Below are 21,896 nucleotides of genomic sequence, written 5' to 3' on the forward strand. Positions count from 1 at the left end.
AATACAGTATACAACATAAATATAGAGATAGAGATACAGTAAAATGCAGCAACAAGCTTTAGGGAAAATGTGTTTTCATTACACTACTGTGAAGTGATCTTAGTAGATGAAAAGCACTAGAAAAGTTCAAATACCAAGTAATTGAATAAGAACTTAGTATGCAACAATACACTAGTATATTGTCAATTACAGTGCAGTAAAAAAAAAAAAAAAAAATCAGCATCCTCTGCACCTTTGGCTAAATTTCATTACAGTACTATTGCAGTTTCTTGGTCTTCTGACAAAATACTTTCTCTACCTCTAGGCAGTCATTTCTCAGTTCTGCAAAAATACAGTACATGTAAAAAAAGAAATTGGCTACAATCACGAGTTTGAGGGTGTGCAATGTGCTACAGTTTACTGTACATATAGTGAAATTTCCCTCATCTAGAGTTTATAGTTCTTTCAGCTCTCTCCAGTATTAGGATGCATTTTCTAAAGCACAATCACATGTGCTCCTATTTATGTTTTCCTGAGATTCTGATTGGTGTGTAATCAGTTTTGCTACTTATTGTTTATGTATAGATAAATGTGTGCTATTTGAGTTCACATTGTGATGCTTGAGTTAATTATATTATGTGTTTGTGTCAAACCTGTGTAAAATGAGTGCCTTTTTGTGAAGATTTGCAGAAATCTGAAATGTGTGAAAACAGGTGAAATGTGAGACATTTGAGAAATGTCTTTTTGTTTTAAGAACTGAATGAATGGTTTGGGAAATTGTGCCAACTGAATCTGTTATAGTGTGTTAGCAAGAAAAACTGTAATCTAATGGTTGCACTGTCATTGATGGTTTCCTATGTTCACAGTCTCTCTCTCTCTCTCTTTCTCTCTCTCTCTCTCTCTCTCTCTCTCTCTCTCTCACTCTCACTCTCACTCTCACTCTCACACTCACACTCACTCTCACACTCACTCTCACTCTCACTCTTTATTACTCTTATTCTATTCAATTAATTTCAATTGTGCTTTATTGGCATGACAATTGTTGCAATGCATTGCCAAAGCATTTCTAATTTTACAGAGAATCAACATAAATTTACATATACATACGTTAAAAAAAAGTAGAAAAAGATTTATAATAGTAATAAATTTAACAATCAATAAACATTTAGAATTCTAGGAACAGTTTAGAATTCTCTGTGCGTGCGTGCTTGCGTGCATCACTGATTGGTCGACTCCTCCCTCTTTTTGTGACAGGCATTAATGTATCTTGCCGCTAGTGGGATACAATCTCTTTTTTCACCTAATAAATGTTGAAGTTATGTTTTATTGTTTAATTTTATGATGTCAGGGCAAAGTATTTTGAATTTTGGATAAAATGTGTTTCTGATTTGCTCATAGTTTGGGCAGCTGGTGAGGAAGTGTGTCTCTGTCTCCACTTCTCCAGCGGTACAGTACGGGCAGATGCGGCTCTCTCTGGGCAGCCAGTTCTGTCTGTATCTGCCCTTCTCTACGGTCAGTGTGTGATTGCTCAGTCTGTACCTCGTCATTCTTCTTCTGAACTCACAGTTTTTCACTATGTTCAGGTATTCTGCTGTTGTGTAGTCTCTGTTTAGGGCCAAATAACATTACAGTTTACTTTGTTTTTGTGTTGTTTCAGTTCAATAAATCAAGGTAATTTTCTTGTTGTGCTTTAATCATTTGGTTGGGCCGAATTGTGTGGATGAGTGTGTCAGTGTCCTGAGGCTGGCTGTCGTTAGTCGTGTTAGTCCGTTTGTGGAGCCTCAGGACCAGCTGAATCAGGGGACTCTTCTCAGTGTTCATTTCATGGTTTTTAGAGGCTTTAAAATGATAAGAGTTGGGGTCACTCAGTTTTAAATGTTTCCAAAATTTGATGGCTCATTCCCCTCAATGTGGATTAATAGAGGGTATTGGCCTAATTCTGCCCTGCATGCGTTGTACGGTGTGTCCCTCTGTACTCTCAGGATACTCTTACAGAACTCAGCATGCAGGGTTTCAATCAGATTTTTGTCCCATTTGTCAAATTCATGGTTTATGAGAGGACCCCAAACTTCACTGCCTATATAGTACAATAGGTTCTATGACTGATTGGAATATTTAGGGCCAGATTCTGATTGGTATTTCAAATTGGATTGATTTTTTCATGGCATAGAAATCCCTTCTTGCTTTCTCTTTCAGTTCATTTATGGCCAAGTGGAAGTTTCCATTTGCATTGAAGGTATGAGGTATGTTGGTGGCATGATCTGTTTTGGTCATACCAAGGGTGAAATTGTGTCTCTTTCCCTGACATCTGTGTCTTTTCTGAAATGTTATTACTTTAGTTTTAGCCATGTTAATCGTCAGGGCCCAGATCTGACAGAACAGATGCAGGACGTCCAGGTTCTGCTGTAGACCCACTTCTGTTGGAGACAGCAGCACCAGATCATCTGCATACAGGAGGAACTTTATTGAGGAGTCATGTAGTGTGAGGCCAGGAGCTGCTGATTGTTCTAGGAGTTTTGCCAATTCATTAATGTAAATATTGAAGAGGGTCGGTGATAGTGGGCAGCCCTGTCTCACACCACGCCCTTGAGTGAAGAATGCGGTTTGTTTTTTTTCCAATTTTAATTGAGCATTGATTGTTTGAGTACATTGTTCTAATTATGTTGTATGTTTTGCCCCCGAAACCTGATTCTAGAAGTTTAGACAGAAGACCTTCATGCCACATTGAATCAAAGGCCTTCTGGAAATTTACAAAGCAAGCAAAAAATGTTGTTTTGTTTTGGTTAATGTTTGTCGATCAGGGTATGCAGGGTGAAGATGTGGTCTGATGTTCAGTAATTTGGTAAGAATCCAATCTGAGTTTTGCTCAGGACATTGTGCTCTGTTAGGAAGTGAACAAGTCTTGTGTTGATGATGCTGCAGAACATCTTCCCCAGGTTACTGCTAACACAGATGCCTCTGTAATTGTTTGGGTCTGATTTTTCTCCACTCTTGAATATGGGCGTTATGAATCCTCTACTCAACAGTTTCATTATGGCCAATCTGAATTTGGGATTTGTGTTTTTAAGCATTTCATTTAGGATGCCGTCCGGTCCACTTGCCTTTTTTGTTGGCAGGGCCTGTATTTTATCCGTCAGCTCTTTTTCTGTTATTGGGTAATCTATCTGATTTTAGTATTTGCCAAGTATGTATTCTATATGGTTTAATTTTTCAGATATCTGTGTTTGTTCTATATTCATTGTTTAATTTCCCATACAGTTGTTCAAAGGGGTTTTTCAAGGTGTCTCCGTCTTGTTTAGTTGTTTGTTAATGATTATTTTTATTCAGGGGATTCCAGTTGTCCCAGAAACTGGGAATGAGATGAAAAACTAGATGAAACTTATGTGTAGTGAAAAGGAAACTGTGATTTTGTTTTATACTAACATTGAAAATGTGCTGATATGTTTGAAAAAAGGTGCATTTTTCACAATCTGTTGTGCGATTAGTAGTACTAAGAGTTTTAAAAATGTACCTCTTAAAAACAGTACCAGTGTGAATACAAAAAAAAACGTCACTAAAATTGTCATTTGTTCACACAACATCTCGGGAAGCAGCGTTTTGACAAGAACATGTCCTTAAGTGTCATACAATGAACAGTTTTCAGATGAGGCTGTCAGTGTGTGACTCTGATGCACAAGTTAACATGGGCACATTGGCTGGAAAGGTGTGAATGTGTGCAGGGAAGACTGAAACAGAATGGGGCAGTTTATAACAGTAGATGCAATATATCGAATGGATGCTTAGATGTGAATAAACATAAGTTAGCAGTTTAGAGCCTCTAAATTCAATGTAATCCAATTCACATTTATTTGTATAGCGCTTTTCACAATACATATCGTTTCAAAGCAGCTTCACAGAAAATGCATTCATCTACATTACAATTTAAAGTGATTTGTCCATGTTATGTATTTCAGAAATGCACATACAAAGCACAACTAACAATGAATTATTAATCAATATAATTAAATTAAGGCACAGAAATAAGTGAAATAAGAATACATGTTGTTAATGATTAGGGTATATAGAAATGAGCATGGGAATCATCTGAAGTCCTCACAGGAGCTGGAGTCGTCTCTTCACAGGTGTTGGTCATCTGCAGTCTTTATGAGGGGCTGGATTCAGACTGGAGCTGACGGACTCTCTAGTTACCTCGAGATGGGCGTCCCGAGATAAGACAGAACAGGAAAATAATTAGCGTAGCTGCTGTTCAAAGCAATTAAGCAAAGACAATCATGTACACTGATATAACTGGATTTCAAGGTTATGAGATGCATTATGTGAATGCTTGGCTAAAGAGATGCGTCTTTAATCTAGATTTAAACTGGGGGAGTGAGTCGGAGCCCTGAACATTATAAGAAAGGCTATTCCATAGTTTAGGTGCCAAAAATGAAAATGTTCTTCCTCCTTTAGTGGACTTAGATATCCTAGGTACTACCAGAAGCCCAGAGTTTAGTGATCTTAAAGATTGTGATGGGTTATAAGACGAGAGGAGATCAGTTAAATACACAGGAGCTAAACCGTTTAGGGCCTTATAGGTCAGTAGCAATACTTTATAATCGAAACGGTACTTAAGTAACCAGTCTAGAGATGTTAAAATTGGTGTTATGTGATTATATTTTCTTGACCTAGTAAGAACTCTAGCAGCTGCATTTTGGACTAATTGTAGCTTGTTTATTGAGGATGCAGGATAGCCAGCTAGTAATGCATTACAGTAATCTAGTCTAGAGGTCATAAATGCATGAACTAACTTTTTCACATCAGAGACAGATAGCATGTTCCGTAGCTTAGCAAAGTTTCTGAGGTGGAAGAAGGCTGTTTTTGTAACATTTGAAATATGTTTTTCAAAAGACAAGTTGCTGTCTAATATAATACCCAGGTCTTTAACTGTAGCGGATGAAGTAACAGTACATCCTTCTAAGTGCAAATTATATTCTAAGAGATTCTGTTTCCAGGTTTTTGGTCCAATAAGTAAGTATCTGAATTTAATAGGATAAAATTACAGGTCATCCAATATTTTATATTTTTAACACGCTCTGTCAGCTTGGATAATTTAGAGATTTCATCTGGTCGTGCTGACATATATAACTGAGTATCATCGGCATAACAGTGGAAACTAATTCCGTGTTTTCTTATAATATTACCTAGAGACAGCATATATATTGAAAATAACAGAGGGCCTAACACAGATCCTTGCGGCACTCCATAATTTACCAACGCTATCTTAGATGTTTCTCCATTTAAATAGACAAATTGGTTACGTTCTGATAGTTACGATCTAAACCACTTTAATGCCTGTCCCTGAATATAGGTGTAATTTTGTAGATGATCTAAGAGTATTTTATGATCTATGGTGCCCAATGCAGCATTATGATCAAGTAAAACTAGTACTGAGATACAGCCTTGGTCAGCAGCTAAGAGTAAGTCATTTGTCATTTTAATGAGCGCAGTTTCTGTGCTATGATGGGGTCTGAATCCAGACCCCATCATAGAATCCAGAATCCTTCGTTTTCTTGTAAGAGCATAATTGAGAAGGCACAATTTTTTCTAGTATTTTAGACAGAAATGGAAGATTTGAAATGAGTCTGTAATTTGCTAATTAATTTGGATCTAGTTGTGGTTTCTTAATGAGAGGTTTAATTACTGCCATCTTGAACGATCTTGGGACATGACCTAGAGATAAAGATGAATTAATAATATTGAAAAGAGGCTCTTCTTCTACAGGTAACAACTCTTTCAGTAGTTTAGTTGGTATTAGATCTAATGAATATGTTGTTGGTTTAGAAGCAATGATACGTTTATTTATCTCTTCCTGTCCTATTGTTGTAAAGCACTGTTGTTGTTCTTCAGGGGTGATAATTGAGGCTGAATCATAAAACGCTGTAAAAGGTTGTACATTTATAATTGTATTTCTGATGCTTTCGAAGAAATTCATAAAGTCATTACTACTAAACTGTACTGTAATATTTTGTTCAGTTGATGTCTGTTTATTTGTTAATCTGGCCACTGTACTAAATAAAAACCTAGGGTTGTTTTGATTATTTTCTATCAGTTTATGGTAATGCTCAGACCTGGCTGCTTTTAGAGCCTTTTTATAACGGGAAGTGATGTCTTTCCACGCGATTCTAAAGACCTCTAAATTAGTTTGTTTCCATTTGTGCTCTAGATTATGAGTTTATCTCTTGATAGTGTGAGTAATACTGTTGTACCACGGTGCAGTACTTTTCTCTCTAACCTTTCTCTCTAACCAAGGCCAATTTCAGATTTCATACAAATACATTTATAGTAACTTAAAAATAAATGTAAGCCCTTAATAATTTTTTCCTTTGTCAATAGTTAAAGGGTTAGTTCACCCAAAAATGAAAATTCTGTACAATGTGACACATAAAGTGTGTATTTCATGGATTCCCGAACGCCGGATCTGTGTCATATTCTCGCGCATGTGTCGTGGAGGCACACACGGAAGTCGAGAACAAGTTGGTTAAAGGTGTTATTTTGATTTTTTTTTTGCGCACAAAAACTATTGTCGTCGCATCGTAAACTTATTGTAGAGCCACTGTGGTGAGAGACTGTGTAACGACGTTTTAAGTGCCTTTCATGGATCTTGGAAGTGTCAATGTACTGAATGCCAATGGAGGCCTGTCTGAAGCCTTTCTCAGCCATCAGCTTTCAACTAAAATATCTTCATTTGTGTTCTGAAGATGAACGGAGGTCTTACGGGTGTCCAACGACATGAGGGTGAGTAATTAATGACAGAATTTTCATTTTTGGGTGAACTAACCCTTTAATTCTTAATGACAACAAACTGCCACGTGTCTGCTTTCAAATGAGACCACATTTATGCTTGTAGTGCACTAAAATAGGTATTTTAAAATCTAATTTGTTCCAGTGATGGCAAGAATTTTCAACATCATTACTCCAGTCTTCAGTTGCATGATCCTTCAGAAATCATTCTAATATGCTATTTTGGTGTTTAAGAATCATTTATCATTTTTGTAAAAAAACTGCATTTATTTGAAATATAAATATTTATTAAATGTATTTAATGTCAGTTTAATGCATCCTTGCTGAATAAAAAAATCACACTGACCGCTAACTTTTGAACGGTAGTGTACATTTGAAAATAAAACTTTAATGAGTACAAAATTGTTTTAATTTTGTACTCATTAAAATTTATTTTTCAAATGTTCAGTATCAAATATATTAAAACATTTCATGTATTTTAAACATGAATCAACATTGAGTTTCTGACATAACATTAAAATAAGTACACTATTATATTACATTATTGTGAATTTGGTATGCTATATGTTTTAGTGCATTGTTACAGAAAGTGCATATTCACAATGTGACTAGCAGTCTTACTAGTGCATATCTGAAGCTCATTTGTGGTGTTTTTAACAGGAGTTGTAAAATTAACGACAATTTTTAACTTTTATGTAGTTAAATCGGATAGCTCAAGCTTTATTTTCCGTTTACCATAAATATTCAGTTTTTTTTGCTGTTTTTCTTTATAACAGGTCTACAAAACCAAAGCTTGTTCCACATACACTTCACCTCACAATTGCCATAGATGTATAACAACCGCTGGAAAATATGGATTTGAGGAATGTGGATGTTGTTTGTTTATGCAGGCAAATAATCATGTGCGTCTCTTTTGCAAATAATGGATGAAAGGGTCCCTATTGTTTGCCGTGCTTTTTATATTCATGCCAAAGCATTCTGTTCTCTAGACCATTGCGATTAACATGCTGCTAGAATGTATGCTTGTATAAATGTTTAACAATTATATGAAATATTCAGTAGCTGTACTTTTTCATGCCTTTTAAGTATTTACTCTTTGCTGTGGATTCAGTTTTCTAAATCAGTCAAATCTGTGTCTTACATTATATTTCAATCTAGTTTTATTGCACATCCATCCATTTGCTTCCAGTGATTAGTGCCAGATCTCAGGGGCCACGATCCAGCTTCACCTTGCCTGATTTGCAATCCACTAAATGGCTCCGAGCTCTGGCTGAGTGGGACGCTGCCAAGCATCCTTCCCTTTGTATCCTACTTTTATGTCTGGCGGTGGCTGATCAATGAGAATGTGGAATCAGATGCTACTGATTTGAACACTGTCCAAAGCAAATGGGGTGGAGAAGAAAGCTGTCCAAATGACAGCAAGCACCGCGTACACCAGCTGTCTCATTTCATCTCTCAGAAAAAAAACAAGAGGTGGTCAATATCAAACGTTTTGCTCTGCTTTCCACGGTGCCCCCCTCTACATTTTTTTCTTCCCTTAAATTCTCTCTCCTGAAATGAAAGTTGCAGAGAATCTAAAAATGTGCCGATGCGCAGAGACAAATTCAATTTCAATCCATGCCAAGGCTTTTCCGGCTGAGTTCTACCCACTCATGACTCCCACATTGTCTGTTTTATCCCAGTCTGCTCCATTCATTTCGCCCAGTCAGTCTTTCATATGAGCTTCTGGAGGTGTGACACATTTAGACTTAATGTCAGCAGAGTAATTGGGTGAAATGAAAACAGTGATTGATATAAGCAAATTAAAATAACGATCGATAACAGTCAAATGAAATGGAGATCAATATCGGCTAAATGAAATGCAGCGATTGATAATTGAAAATAATAAAATGAAATACGGTGATTAATATCTGCAGAAAGAAACAAAATGTTTTATAGAGATTTGCGTATTAAAGATTGTTTTATGTCATTATCATGGTTTACATCTGTGGTCCTCAGTTTCATGACATGCTCTGTAAAGGTTCAATGTAGTTCTATAATACTTCACATTTGAAACCGTAATCAATCACTGTATTTCTAGACAGGGTTTCAGAGGAACCACTATTACATTGGAGCTGTGGCCTTAGGGCTCCAAACATGTTGGCTATGTCTGGATTCACTAGTGGCCTTTGCTATGTTTCACCCATTTTGCTTGAAATGGGCCTCGCAATGAGCCTTTTCCCGGGGGGTTTTCCCAAACATCAGCAATATTGAAAATGTGACGCCTAGACAACATGTATACTAAATGAAAGTTGTGTAAATGTTTTTGACCAACTTTTTGATGTTATTTCTAGGGAGAAATTAAAATTTTTGTTGCAGTTAATTATTTGCTTAGTTACCACCAAACCCGAAATAATTTTCATGATGTACCTTTGTGCGTAAACACTGCCTGATAAGGGCAGCGAGGCAAGAAGCTTTTGGACACAGTCAATTGCTTTGTCCCTAAATGAATCCGTTTGTGATTGACTCACTTGTTAAGACAATGATTACTGACAGTTTTAGTTTAATTTCATTTTTTCCCATCATTTAGTTTTTCAATATTTATATGACATTGAGATCGTTGGATAAACTTGTTAGGGCTTTTGTAGCATGCACTTTGTCATCGGAAAGCCAAGTTCTAAACATCAAAATCAGAGTAAAGTGTAGAATATTTCCTCTTGATGTAGCCTATTCGTATATTCATGTTTTATTCCTATATCACTTATCTAATCCCTGTTCTCTAATTTTTATTTCTTTGCTTTCAAGCCTACCATTATACTATATGGGTGCTATCTGAGGGGAAGATTGAATTGAGGAAGATTGAATGTTTTCGGTCGTGATTGTAACGCATGGATAGTGGTAGATAGAATAATTCATAGATCTGTCTGGATTCATAGAGCTCATGCGGGAAATGCAGGTTTGATTCCTTCCTTTGGGGTTCCCACTGAAGTTAACATCTTAAAAAGTCACGGGAAAGTACATTTCTGTAATGATTATGTATTACACCCAAAAAATAATGGTTCTTTATTGGCATCGATGCATGAAGAATTTTTAACATCCATAAAACCTTTCCATTGGACGAAAGGCTCTTAGTGAGAAACGGTTATTTAGATTTCTGACTAAGAAAAAAGTTATCTTAAAGGGGTGGTAAACCACGATTTCACTATTCTAACTTTAGCTACGTGTAATGTTGCTGCTTGAGCATAAACAACATCTGCAAAGTTACAACGTTCAAAGTTTAAAGCAAAGGGAGATATTTGCTTTTAAAGAAATCAGTTTCTAAGGACTACAGCAAACGGCCGCTAGGGACTACTACACATTCACCCAGGTTTTGCTGACATCACCAGGCCCAATATTTACATAAACCCCTCCTCCGGGGAATATGAAATAAGGGGGGCGAGGCAATTTTGTATCGCCGCGGGGAAGCGTTAGTAGGCTGTGTTTTTGCCGCAATGCCGAAGAAACGCTGTTATTTTCATCCGGATTGCAGGTCTGGGGTACTTGCTCTGTTCAGCCTTCATAGGGACGGGGGTGCGTTGCAGAGCGTTTAACATACAGCATGTTATATGCACGTGTGTTTGAGTCAGCGGGGAATCAGGCGCGCGCAGGGCTCCCTGCATCCACCGTCTTCGCGATTTCAATGCCGGATTTGCACAACGTCAGCTGCGTGAAAAAAACACTGCCGGTGCGTGGATGCATGACGCGCGCGCTGCACATTTCACGGAGGACAACACAATCTTCCACAAACTTCGCGAGTTCAATACAGGATATGCACAACGGCTTGTCCTGAAAGCTGGATTTACAAACAGAAGCTGTTCACGGGCCACAACCTGTAAGTCTGATTTATTTTTCATCGATGTGTTTTCCTGTAATAGGTTGTAGCAAGGAAGTAAACAGATGACAACACTGTTCTGCAAACCAGTCTGTTAAATGCTCATTCATACTTAACGTTATCCGACGAACACCTATCGTTACAAACACTAACGTTAAAATCTCAACAGCGAACTTGGCATTAGTGTAAATCTTTGATTAGAGCTTTTATGTATTGTTTATCTACAGGCATGCTAAACATGGTTCTGTGTGTGATTGGGCTAACTTACTAGTTTAAGCCAGTGCTTAGTGTTTGTTTTGGGTTAGTTCTTGCGACAGATATTTGGCTATAATCGTTCTAAAAATACAAAAGTTAAAGTGCCATTCAGTAGCGATCATTATAGATCCGCAGTCTTTACTCTTGAGGACTGAACAGGTTCTGCTCGATCATCTTCACTCAAATGTTCTGGGTCTGATTCGGGCTCAGATTGGTATGGTTTTATTGACGCCGTTGTTTCTAACACTGACCAAAGCACAGCCTCTGGTAAAGGTAAGGGGCGTGACGTTTCCGACATACGTGCACTAGGCGTTTAGCGAATCACAACACACTGGGCCAGCTAACCAATCAGAGCCCACTGCGTATTTTTGAGGGACTGGCTTCATACAACCCGGAAAGCATCAGACCGTTTTACAAGGAGGGACAGAGCAGTGTAGAATAAAGGTCAAATATATGAAAAATAAGGCAATTTTTTTTAAAACGAAGCATGAACACATGTTACAGTGCACCCCACAAACACAGTCAAGCCTTCAAAAGAATGTGTTTTACCACCCCTTTAAGAAATGATCGCTGAAAGCACTGCATGAAAAGTGGGATTTTCGTCAGTATGTGGCACTGTAGATTGCCGTGAAACTTCAGGTTTACGACTGTGCACGGCAATTTGCAGGCAACACCGAAAACTGCCGTAAATTGACGGAAATTGACGTGGGCCTTGCTTGGCAGTTGTCCCCCCATGACCCCCCCTCCCCTTAATTCTACGGGAGGCTTTAACATGTAAATGAACATGCTGTGAGCTACACAAATGCAAATCAGTGTAGCAGCAGGGGGAGTTTTATCTAGGTTCTGAATTTTTTAAACTAAAACATTTTAAGTTAAATGTACTCGTTTTAGTTCACATTACTAAATTTTTAGGGCAACCAGTTTGCTCCAATTTTTTAAGTAGATTCAACTTGTCCGGGCTAACAGAGTAGATTAATTACTCTGTATGTCATTAGCAATAACCAATGTTATATAAAAAGAATTACACACAATAAAAAGTTATTTGGGGAGCCACAAATTGCTTCTGAGACCCATTTTTGGAACCTTTATTTTTAAGAGTGTACTGTTCACTACTGCTTTGAAAGAAATGTACTTTTATTAATCAAGAATACATTAAATCGATCAAAAGTGACATTAAGACATATATAATGTTACAAAAGATTTCTATTTGAATTAAATGCTGTTCTTTTCTAACTTTCTATTCAAAGAATACTGAAGAAAAGTGCATCAGTCTCCACAAAAATATTAAGGACCACAACTGTTTTCAACACTGACGACAATAAGAAATGTTTCTGAGCATCAAATCAGCATATTGGAATGATTTCTGAAGAATCACGTGATACTGAAGACTGGATTAATGCTAATGCAATTTTAAAATGTATTTAAATAGAAAAGAGTTCTTTTAAATTGTAATAACATTTCACAATTGTACTGTTTTTACTGTATTTTTGACATCATCTATAAATTGCTTTTAATGATTATAAACTTTGTAAAATGGCTCTTAAAGATATGATTTTATCATGAATTAGTAGAACTATCGTGGAAAATTGTTGGTCAAAAGGTTTGGGAACCCAGATCAGCCTGCCCATCAGATAATTTCCCGTCTCTGCCAACAAAACATGACCAAAACCCCCAAAATAATGGAACAAAAACATGGTGTGTCAGGATGCTTTTTAAAGTATTTACTCTCTCTGCCCATCTGTCATCTCTAGTCATCTAATTATAGAGAAGATTGTAATGAACCCAGCACCCACCTGCAATGCTTTAAAGCCAGTTGGCTGATGGCACTGCACTGTAAATATTAATGTTGTGTGGGAAAATTGGCGTCCTTCTGTTCAAGGGAAAACTGGTCAGTCATGTATGGTGTAGGCATAGCTCTTTATTTTCAGAAATATGCTTAATATGGTTACTAAAAATCAAGCTTATTGGATGTCTTCAGCTTAATTAGGGAGTCTAGAATGAAATGCAATTTCATACCAGGTATGATTATGTACAATGTTCTACATTAATAAATATTCATTTAATGCCTTGTTTTCTTATGCACTTGTTTGACTTTAACCAGTGTTATAATAGATGAAGGCATTTCTTTTCTATCTTTTTCAAACAAATTGGACCTAATTGCCATGGATACATTTCAGCAGTTCAGATGTTATCCTTCCCATTATTACCATCATATGTTCTTAGATTGTGATATGATGGTGTTGGTGGTAAATCTGACTTTCCATCTTATCATCAAGGAAGTTGTTGTCTGTTTGTTTTTCTCCCTAAGATCCTCCTGCTATGACATAATTAATATAAATTAACCTAATCACACTTAGAATTTAGCAATCTTGTATTATTAATATCTCCATGTCAGGTATAGCTTTACTGATAGAGGGGATCTCAGAGGCTTTGGTTTCTCCAGTTTCAAACCTCTTTGATCATGCTGCACTCACCATAAGATGAATTTTTTCATCTTCTGTTTTCAAAGCTATACATTTCATGATGTTTGCATAGTACATGCAAGTTATTTGTGCCTGAAAGTGCTGTGGGGAACAAATGCAATATAAATGCGCTGAGTTGAAGCCATTGTAATTGATATGGTGTCTTGGATGACTTGGAAATAGAATATAGTGAGCAATAAAGATATGCCGGTTTTATCCATCAGGATTTGATTGGAGAGTGAAATGTGGGCTTTATATTGCTATTTATTATTATATTGAGGTAAATGAGAATGGTGATGTCTACAAAAGTTATTTTTTTTAATTTTTTAGAATAACTCAAATACCACAGTCAATGGTGTTCGAAATCACCAGAGATATCTCTATTTTATTGTAGATCATTAAACCATTACGCTGCCTCAGAAGTCTATCCGAAATCAGTTTCTGCAGGTACCTTCATGCGCAAACGTTACTTGAGAAGTCATTGCCTGATAGGGCAGCAAGGCAACAAGTCAGCTGCCTAAGCTTTTGGATGCAACCATTTGGGTCAGTTGTAATTTCTTGTTAAAACTGGCAGTGATTCCTTTGTTCTAGTCCTGCTATTGTATCTAATTCATGTGTACTATGGGCTCTATGGGCTTCAGGCTCTGTGTAGATGCCACTGCTGTTCAGCTCCAGTGGGCTGTGTTATGAGAATCACTGAGATTAGAGAGCAGTGAATTATTTTAAAGAAATGCTCATGTCTCTGAATCAGACAACAGTGCAACTGATGAAAACTTTAGTTTGTTCTTTCTTCATTTACTGTAGACACCAACAGAAGCACCACTGGCATAGCGAGAGAATGAATGAATTAAATCCAGGGTTCAATTCAAGTTAAGCTCAATGTGACACATTGGTATTAAAGGTAACAGTGAGGCACTTTCAGTTGAAGTAAATGTGGCCAATTTTTGGAGCATTTAAAAGTAGCACTTATATATAAGCATTCATTTTTTTGTATTATTGAGCTGTAAAGCAGTTTACATCATAATGTTTGCAGTTCTTTTAGTCGTCACATTGTCATGGCAACAGTTATATGTTACTTTTTATATAACTTTGTATAGAAAAGGTCAGTAAGCAATTTTTTCACACTAAAATTATGTTAATATGCATTTGCGTGTCTTGTGTCTCTACTACTAAAACTTTTACTTCCATTTTCGTAAGTGTACGCCACAAGCGCTTTAACAAGAGCCCCATATCAAGGGTGTGCATTTCCATAAAGGACGAGATCCAGGTTGTTAAACTGTCTGTGGCTTTTTTCAAAGCCTGACTACCCTGTCATCATATTTCCATTAGGAAACGCATCTCACAGCTGCTGTCAAAAGCATCAGCCGTGTGCACTTGGACTCTCTGCAAAGCTCAGACTCTGCTCTTGACCTTCAGGTGATCCAAAAGCAGTCTTATACACTAAAGCTTTTTTAGCGTTAATTATGAATTACTAGCAAAACCTGCAGTGAATAGCAATCAATTTGTCTGGCGATTAACACACAGGCTTTGTTGCGATTTCTAATGATTTTTTGAAGAGGTGACCTCAGGGTTGTGGATTATCCTGTGGCATTTGTTGGGCCTGTGTGCAAATCTTTTCAGCTTAATCAAGAACCATTTGATTGGAAATCATTGCACCTTGAAACAGAGCTACAGTTTACATGCACTGTAGTACACTATTCCATCACTGACTTAGCGTGATTGTTTTTAGGTCTCCAGGTAATAATATTTCATTAATTCACTTATTGTTAAGGTACTTACAAAAGATTGGTGAATTTGGCCCAGGCTAACTGGCAGTTCTTTCAACGTCGCCCAAGACTTGCTGCCCCCTTCTGCGCTGTGTTACTTTTTAATTATGGACCATAATAAAAGACTCTGGCTCTGTTACATTTTTAAATAATAATTTAAGGCTAAAGTAAAGAACATTATGTCATAAGGGGTTTAACATTAATTAGCAGAAAGAATACATTCATGCATGCATGCTTTTGCGTGTGTTTTTACACATTTATGAGAGTGTGAATGAGTTCTGGTGCTATAAACATCATCTAAACGCCTAAATGAATATAATCTCATTGCTCTGTGAAAGAGCGTGACATTGTAGCTCAAATAAATTGGTGAGAAAGCCACGAACAGTGCAAAGAACAAAATGTAGTGTGGAAATTACAAAAGCTCCATTTTTGGTGCTGTATTTAAATTATACTCTAAAGCTTTAAGACTACATAACATATAGTAACAAGAAATGCATTTTAAAGTTAAAAGTAAAATGCATAACAGTTATTGCCTGATATAATATTGTCTATTTATCATAATTCAGCTTAATCATTATCATATGTGTACAGATTCTCTGGTAAGTATTTCAGAGAGTGGTTTAGTTAAAAGCAGAGCATATAAGATATTTTATAATTGCATTTTTTATTCATAAAAACTGTTATTTTGAAACTTTTAATCAGTTTCTATTGTGAATTGGTAAATTAATGCAGTCTCACAAACCCTTTGGTTGAAAAAATATAAAGGCCGAAACTATCATCCAAGACCTGAAATGACCTCTAACCCCTGTAGAGTTGTATGAGGTTTCAAAGAGAGCAAAATGGAGAGAGAGGAAGGGGCAATAAATAAGGTATAGTTTGGACTGAGCCTCTCCCTCAAGGACTTTCTTTATACTATTGAGGTTTTTTCAGCCGGCTCTATAAAGGACTTTGAATCCTTGAAGGCCCAGGTGGAGAGTTTGCATTTAGACATCTGCTTCTGACGTACAGAAGTGCTTTTTGATGGGAGATGACATCAGCAGAAACCAGCCTTCACCTGTATGCCTGCCTGCTTTTTCATGTCCCAGCTGCATAGCCAGGTGTTTGAAACAGAAGAGCCCCTTAAAGTCATGGAGGCCACTCACAGAAAGCCAGAAGTTTGCAGGTGGGCGTCATTTTTAAATCAAGTGAGAATATGTAGGTTGATGTTGATTTAGTCACCTTAATGTTGTTCCAAGTCTGTATGAGTGAGGAATAAATAATAATCACTCACACAAAGCTATCAAATTGCTAATATAGTGTGCAAATCAAATGGAGTTATATGATCTTGAAAGCGCTAACACAATACCTAGATAGTATGTTGTTTTGGAAATGTATTATGTAAATTAAACATTTATTTCCACCTCATCTGAATATGTTTCATTGGTATTCTTAGACTCAGTAACTGTAAATATAATACAGAATTCACAGTTAGATGTTAACTGGTATCTTAGGTTCACTTTTTCTTTCCAATTAACCTCTTTATGGGCATCTTTTGACCACATTTCATAACACGTTATTGTCTCGCTGTGGGGGTTGGAGCTGTCATAACACACTGCCTCTGGTATAAGAAATGCTTGTCACGTCAGTATGCACCTCGGGTAGACATGGTTGAGTGTCATTCATCAGGACCTGGCTGTGGAAAATCAACAGCATCGATTGTTCACATATCTCCTGCAGGGACTGAGCAGATGAGCCACAGGATGCTGCAAAGGTATTATCATCAGACGCGCTTCCCATGCTGTTATCTATGGCAACACTAACCTGTCTCACAGACTCACTCATGCTGCTTTGCTACAGAGTCCGACCTTGATGCATCTCCAAAGTGCCTTGTTTAATTTCATGGATTTACCTGGCAAGAAAGAAGATGCTTTTCCACCATCTACTTTGCTTCAGAAACGGTCTTGCCTCTTAAGCAGCTTCAATAGAGGTGGAAATCTGTCCTTGTTTTCTCTTTTCTCCTCAGTAAGAGTGTTATTCACAGGCTACAGAGACTTGCTGTAATCAAGTTTGAAAGATGGGCTTGATTGAGAAAGGGCTCTTATGGGTGAATCCGATATGCAACCACCCACATCTGCGTCTGCCTCTCATTCAAATCCCTCAGAGACAGCGAGACAAGTCATTTTCATGTCGTCATCAACATGTTTGGATTTAGACAAAATATGGTCTATACTTTTCTGTTGATAGTTGTTATTGCATACAATGTATTTACTTATTCTTGTCATTTTCTCTAAATGTTTGTCTCAGTATTTATTTATTAAGCAAGCCTTATAAAATGCAGTATTGTGGCATTGTAAGCCTAATAAAAATGCAGCATAAAAACAGCATTGTGGTTGGCATTTGCAACATTTTCCGGGTCATGGCACCAAATGTAACCCCTCTGGTCCTACTCGTCCCGCTCCAAGCGGGACTCGAACCGGCGTCTCCGGCATGGGAGGCGGGCAGAACCAGAGGGAGGGGTTCTTTTCACACTGCATGACTATCTGGGGTAGCATTCAGTCGGCAATGGATCGGCAACAGGGGATTTCACATTGCATGACTTTACTCGTTTTTACTGTCTGGTCCGCATTCTAAGTTTCAAAACCAAACACACGCGAGAAGTGATGCAATCCAAATTGTCTGTGCGTTGATTTGCAGTGAAAAGGAGAAAAAAAGATGATGGAGGAGGAAATGGTCAGGGAGACATGGGGAGCAAGGATAGTGTGTTCTGCAAAGAGTATTGATAAATTTGCAATTTGCTGCTGTTGCGGTAGGTCAAGCAAATGTTTGTGCTTTGTTTCTGTTTGATATAATTGTAAATACCTCTATTAAAATACTGAAATTCTGGTCTATAACTCCTCCCAGAACTTCCCGCTGCCCTGCCCTTCTTGCTCTCTCATTGGCTAGGTCATCGCCGACGTAATTTTCATTCAGAACACGAAACGGCGGGCATGTCAACAAGGACATTTTAAAAACTGCACTGGGCGTTCTTTGATCAAATAAAGGAGCTTTTTTTGTGTTTATTTTTCAATGGAAAAGTGACAATTGTTGCATTAATCCTCACTTGATTGTTACTGTCAAGAGTCCAATCAGTGCTCCTCTTTTAAATGTCCTTAATCTGTTGTGAAATAGTTGAGATTAAGGCTGTAACGATTTGACCAAAAATAAAAACCTTGATTAATTGAACATTATACCTCGATTACGATTAATGAACATTTCATTAATGAATGAGACATTTTTTTTTTTGCTTTCCATTTTTGCCCTCATAAGGTTTTTGAGTAAGTTCCTGATAAGGTTTTTACTGTAAATATTTTCTACTATTAAAGGTGGAAATTATTTTTCTAATGAAAAAGTGCATTTCTTTGTGTTTTTAAAATCTTGAAGGAAACGGTTCACTTTCAGCAGTTATTGTCTATGGGGCAGATTTCAGCTTTTTGTACATCAGATACAGATAAATTAGCACAGTAGGCCTACATTACATTTATTTGAATGCATTAATGAGAGAGTGATTGTGTGTGTGAATTTCTCATACCGTCTCTATTCATTATGAAGCTGTGGTTTGTACTTACTTCAAAGGTATTAAAATATATGCCCATAACGGTTGAGTTTCTAAGCTACTTTAGTGACTTAATTTTAGTCACAGGACAGCGTTGACACTGCGTTTCTGCGCTGCTCTCTGCGCGCGATCTTCTTGTGATGTGCGAGCTTCTGTCTGAGTGTTCGTTTGTCACAATATATCAGGCATTAGTTCAACATAATACACATCTGATGGACTAAAATCGCTTTAATGTCCAAACTGGCAGGCCTTAAAGGGTTAGTTCACCCAAAAATGAAAATTCTGTCATTAATTACTCACCCTCATGTCGTTCGACATCCGTAAGACCTCCGTTCATCTTCGGAACACAAATGAAGATATTTTAGTTGAAAGCTGATGGCTGAGAAAGGCCTCAGATAGGCCTCCATTGGCATTCAGTACATTCACACTCACAAGACCCATAAAAGGCACTTAAAACGTTGTTACAAAGTCCATCTCACCACAGTGGCTCTACAATAATTTTACGAAGTGACGACAATAGTTTTTGTGCGCAAAAAAAATCAAAATAACGACTTTATTCAACCTCTTCTTGTCCTCCGTTTTGGCCTCTGCTGTGAACTCACGAAACACCATGACACATGCGCGAGAATATGACGTAGCGCCGGCGTTCGGGAATCCATGAAATGCACACTTTAGCCCCATTTTGAGCACTACGCCGAGACCTAAAGCACGATCAATGTAGAATTCAACAGCTTCGATACGCGCGTCTTCCTCTGCTTGTAAACAAATCACTTCTGGGACGTGTCCGAACGCCGGATCTGCGTAAAATATTCTCACGCATGCGTCGTGGAGGCACACACGGAAGACAAGAACAAGTTGGATAAAGGCATTATTTTGATTTTTTTTTTTGCGCACAAAAACTATTGTCGTCGCATCGTAAAATTATTGTAGAGCCATTGTGATGAGATGGACTTTGTAACGACGTTTTTAGTGCCTTTTATGGGTCTTGGGAGTGTGAATGTACTGAATGCCAATGGAGGCCTATCTGAGGCCTTTCTCAGCCATCAGCTTTCAACAAAAATATCTTAATTTGTGTTCCGAAGATGAACGGAGGTCTTACGGGTGTCGAATGACATGAGGGTGAGTAATTAATGACATAATTTTCATTTTTGGGTGAACTAACCCTTTAAAACACTATACAAATGACAAAGCTTTGTGAGGACGCAGGTAAAAGAGGTCTGCCTTTAGGGCGCGCGCTGTCAGAGACACGACACGACTCGGCTCTGTGTCACAGAAAAAAGCTGAGCACTGAACGGATACGTTTTTCATATTGTTGTTTTTGAATAGTGCACAATCGCTTTAAATGTTCAAGCCTTTAAACGCATTTACTTGACAAACTTTTTGAGGACGAAAGTGAAAGCTATCTGGCTTTGTGGCTTGCGTGCGCCATCTGTGTGTGTGTGTGTGTGTGTGTGTGGCAGCGCGTAGGCTATACAAACGGCAATTAACTTACCTGTATAAACTGTGTAAAACATGCAGTTACTATAGTGATTCTGGGCATCTATAAACAAAGATAACTGCTCCTGCATCTCTCTGTGTGCCTGCAAACTGCACTTGATGTGACTGACGGGGCGGAGTCACGTGACTAAAACCAAAATAACCGACATGGGAAAAATACATCGGTTAGAGGTTCTGAATTTCGGTTTCGATTATTTTTCGATTAATTGTACAGCCCTAGTTGAGATATTGTCGTACACATGCTGATATTAAAAAGAAATCTTCCCTTTTCAGTTTAAAAGGCACTTTTATCCAAAGCGACTTCAAGGGGGGACTGAAATGCTATATGATGTAAAAAGCATGGCTTAAAATATTAGTTAACTTCAAAATGAAAATTCCCTGATAATTTACTCACCCCCATCTCACCCAAGAAGTTCATGTCTTTCTTTCTTCAGTCGAAAAGACAATTTGTTTTTTGAAGAAAACATTCCAGGATGGATTTTAAATGGATTTTCTCCTTTTAATGCATTTCAATTGCAACCAACGGGTTGAAGGTCTTCGAAGGGCTTCAAAGGCTCTGCACGATCCAAGCAGAGGAATAGGGTCTTATATAGTGAAACCATCGGTCATTTAAAAAACAAATAAATTAAAAAAATATTTATTTACTATTTAACCTCAAATGCGCGACTTCAGTGTTGTTCTCCTCTACGACGAATGACGTCATTACGTCCGAAAGGTCACACACGTAAGGTACGTGGAAGTACTGACCCAATGTTAAAACGAATGTGCAAAGACTAAACCAAACGCCCTTTACAAAAATAAAGGTATAACAACGATGTCGGGCAATTTTAAAGATGGAGGAGAACATGAGGGAGTTTTTCGGCACTGGGTCAGTACTTCCACGTACTTTACATGTGACCTTTCCGACGTGATGACATCATACGCAGTGAAGTAGAACAACACAGAAGTCACGCATTTGCGGTTAAAAAGTATATAAATGAAATGAGATGAGTAATATAAATTTTTAAAAATGACTGATGGTTTCACCAGATAAGACCTCGGCTAGGATCGTGCAGAGTCCTCTGAAGCCCTATGAAATGGCATTGATTTGGACCTTCAACCCGTTGGTTGTCATTGAAATATATTATACGGAGAAAAGTCCTGGAATATTTTCCTCAAAAAACTTAATTTCGACTGTAGAAAGAAAGACATGAACATTTTGGATGAGATGGGGTATGTCAATTATCAGGAAATTTTCATTTTGAAGTAAACTAATCCTTTAAAGAAATATATTTTTCAATTATACCATGATCTGTCTGAATACTCTGATTGGCTGGAGGGTGTGCAATTGAACTGTTTAATAGGTAGTATCAAGTCAGTTTAATCACTGTTCTATATTAATGCTTTCATTGAAGCACACATGTCACTCACATACAGAGATCAGAGATTGTGCTGCACGCACACACAAACATTCAGGAGCACCGAAACTTGTTGTCACCGCTGCTCTGCGACTTTTATTAATACATTAACTTAAAAAATAACTGAAAATAACTGTTTTCTATTTTAAAGTTTTCAAATGTAATTTATCACTGTTATGACAAAACTGAATTTTCAGCTTCATTACTCCAGTCTTCAAATCATTCTATGTCAATTTGGTGCTCAAGAAACATTGAAAACAGTGCTGCTTAATATTTTTATGGATTTTGTGATTTTACTTTTTTTTCAGGATTATTTGATGAATAGAAAGTTCAAAAGAA

General features: G+C 37.4%; 1 protein-coding gene across 4 annotated transcripts in view; it reads left to right on the forward strand.

Moving 5' to 3' along the window:
* Positions 1–21,896, forward strand: part of rgs6 (regulator of G protein signaling 6) — a 110,436-nt gene that overhangs the window by 58,195 nt on the left and 30,345 nt on the right. The gene's annotated exons all lie outside the window — the stretch shown is intronic.

Source organism: Gobio gobio (genome assembly GCF_949357685.1).
Source record: "Gobio gobio genome assembly, chromosome: 12".
NCBI classification, from domain to species: domain Eukaryota; kingdom Metazoa; phylum Chordata; class Actinopteri; order Cypriniformes; family Gobionidae; genus Gobio; species Gobio gobio.